The sequence below is a fragment of the Amphiura filiformis genome, chromosome 5 (assembly GCF_039555335.1).
Source record: "Amphiura filiformis chromosome 5, Afil_fr2py, whole genome shotgun sequence".
In the NCBI taxonomy this organism is placed as follows: domain Eukaryota; kingdom Metazoa; phylum Echinodermata; class Ophiuroidea; order Amphilepidida; family Amphiuridae; genus Amphiura; species Amphiura filiformis.
The window spans coordinates 17,959,848-17,963,214 of NC_092632.1; positions in this window are offsets into that span (position 1 = coordinate 17,959,848).

A 3,367-nucleotide genomic window follows, 5' to 3' on the forward strand; every position below is an offset into this window, starting at 1 on the left:
TAAAAATTATATGTTCAGTTGAAGATTGTATTTAACTTTAATATACCATTAACCAATATAACTTGAATCTTACAGTTTTTTATAAAAATGAAGAAATATTTTCAAAAAAATAAATCCGTTTTGCCCCACTATCGGGGCAAAACGGAACCTATGGGGCAAAACGGCACCCTGGGTGTAAACTTATATCAGTAGTTCCATCGGTAGGCCCTAGGCCTAGTTATATGTAGGCCTATATTCAGTTACAATATTAAGTAGGCCTACCCATCTCTGTGGAGTAAGTTAACTTTTATCATTAATTCTATCTGTAGGCCGCTAGTTTAATATGTCTATGTTTCAGCGAAGTGTTTACCATGCTCGAGTAGGTCCCTAGATAACGCCTACATTTCCTTGAGTGAAGACGTATTTATGTACAATTGGGGCAAAACGGAACCCATCTGTGGGGCAAAACGGCACCCTGTTCCGTTATGCCCCACACTAGGGGTTCCGTTTTGCCCCATACCCGATTTTTTAGGAATAGGTTGCATGCATAATACATTGTAGCAATATAGCCCATGCAGTACATACAGCTCAAAGCTAGTAGGCCTACCTTAGTGTTTACATATACACAATTATTTAAGAATCCGATATTAATGAAGTAAAATTTCAGTACATTAAACATCTGCATATCTTACGTCAGACAGGTTGTAATTTTTTGACTCGATCTTGCTCGGATGTCAGTAGATTGTTTCAGATCAAATTTTTGTTGTAGGCCTAAATCTGGGTGGTCATACTTGTGTTCCTCGATATAATTTGCATAGACGACAGTATTGCCAAGGCCTATTTTTCCCGTGGGTCCGTTTTGCCCCGGGGGTCCGTTATGCCCCACCTTCCCCTACAGGCCTCCTGTACTGATATCCGGGACTGATAGGGTTGGTACCCCCGTACGTGTTGCAACACACGCCCACACTTTACTGCATACCAAATCAGTTACGTGTTGTATGTACATTTTACCTGAATTACCCGGCTAGAAAAATGTAGCCGTATTGTTGACATAAAATCGATTCATCGGTTAAAAATTGGGCGCTACGCCAGGCGCTCTAGGTAAAATAGGGGGCGACATTACATCAAATTAGACAAGCGGCAGACAGGGCGGCAGACTGACAAGCGGTTTGCAAGCGGGCACCAGTATTTAGTACGTACCCCACCATCACCATTTAAAAAGATGAGAATGTTTATACGAAGCACCAGGGACAAAGTACATTCCCGGGAGTATATTTGTTTTGGTAATCAGTAAATAAAAAAAATATCCTTTTTAAGTTACTTATATTATTTTTGTGGTCAATAAAAATATTTTTTTTTAGCTTTTTAACATAGTAAAAATAAATTGTGGTCAGTAAAAAATACTTTTAACTTTTTCACTGATTTAATAGTAAACATTTTTTTTGGTGGTCAGTAAAACATATTTTCTTACCTCTTTAACTTCTGTTCCCACAGATTATAATCTGTTCAATGATCCCCCAGATTCTGACTGTTCCTACATGTTATCCTGCATGGTAGGCCTAACCTGTTCCCATTTATGATGTAATCTGTCTGCTTCGACGTTCCCACATACAGCCCGGTCCCACAGATTACGTAGTCTGTTCGCTTATGTAATTATGTTCCCATAGATCATAATCTGTTCCAGTTATGTAATCTGTTCCCACAGAGTCTGTAATCTCAGTGCCACAGATTCTGTATTCTATTACCTCCACGACCCATTATTCAAAATCGCGCACTGTGATTTGTTGAAACGCGTCACGTGAGAGCCCATTATTCTGCAATAATGGGTCGAGCGCCGTAACACATTCTACGCACAGCATCACGCTTGGTTACGCGTGCAATATTTCCGCGATACTCGCTGTCACTTACGCGTACGCGCTCCACCTTGAACTTCAAACAACTTAAAATATTTGTGCCAAAAAATGATATTTTCTCTTTAAATTCTCTTTAAATCGCACTATTTTCTGGTAATAGAATAGAAATAAAGGGTGCAGCATTATCCTTTACACGCAAATAATATGTCCTCGGCAGTAAAAACGTTTAAATAATGGGTTCGGCTGCGCCTCACCCATTATTTACGTTTTTACTGCCTACACATTATTTGCGTGTAAAGGATAATGCATTACCCTTTATTTCTTAAATATGTTCCCCGGCAGATTATTATCTGCCACATATTACAGAAGTGTTCCCACAAATTAAAGAATATGTAGGAACAGGTCATTATAATTTATGTCATAGAAATGTGAGAAGAAACATTTGCCAACAATTAGGTCTACAATACGAGACTATTTGTACTGCAGTTCTACTCGGGAGGAAACAAGTTTGGCCGATTCCATTTAGGTGCAAGTTGGGACATGTGTAGCCTAAACATTACAAATAGGCCTATGCAAAAAAAAAAAAAAAAAAAATCAGGGGGTGGGGTGGGGAAGGTGAATTTTGCCGTCCCTTCACCGGGCCCCTTCATCAACAGCCCGAAAAGGTTGACCCATATTTTTGGATGGTTTGAAAGTGAAGAGCAAAAAAAAAAAAAAAAGGAAGGATTTAGTATTTAGTTTTAGCTTGTATTTATATTATTTATTAATACTAGCGGGACACCCGCGCTTCGCGCGGGTCCCCGCTAGATGAGTAAATGGAAGCGTTCACTCAAACAGGAGGAATTACTGTAGGCCCTACAGGTAGATTCACTGAAAATTAGGCCTACCATTTTGTGTCCTTCTTTTTCTTTTTCCCCTCCCGTACCGGCCTTACAATTTATGTCTTCGTAGGCCTAATCTCGTTATCCCGTATCACCATAACCCCGTGCGAAAGTTGGCTATACACGCCGCACCTCTGCGTGCAAGTCAAGCGGCGCGCGTCGTGTACGCCGACGCGCTAACGGCGCGGTTTATGCTAGACACGTGGACGCGTTGGTTGGCATTGGCCGTAAACAAACTACCGCTATAAATTTGCCCGAAAAACTCGCTTTTTTACTTATTTTGAGGCCAATTCTTGACCATTTTCAACCAAATTAATAACAGCCTCCCGTATATTCCTCGATCTCCCGTATGAATTTGGCGACATTTTGGATCCAAACTGACGGAGCCTTTCGATCTTCATACATAGATAGATAGATAGATAGATAGATAGATAGTCACAACATTCCCTATTTATAGTAAGATATGCCTATTTGTTTGTGATATTTCAAGCGTTTTAAAATTTCAAAAATAATCCCATTCAATTACACGGTTGACGATGAAAATTTACTGAATTTAGAGAATGCACGACGACCACCACCTGGCCTGAAACAAAACAAACAAACAGAGTGAGCCCAATTTAACACCCAATTAATCGATTACTTTCCGAACCGCTT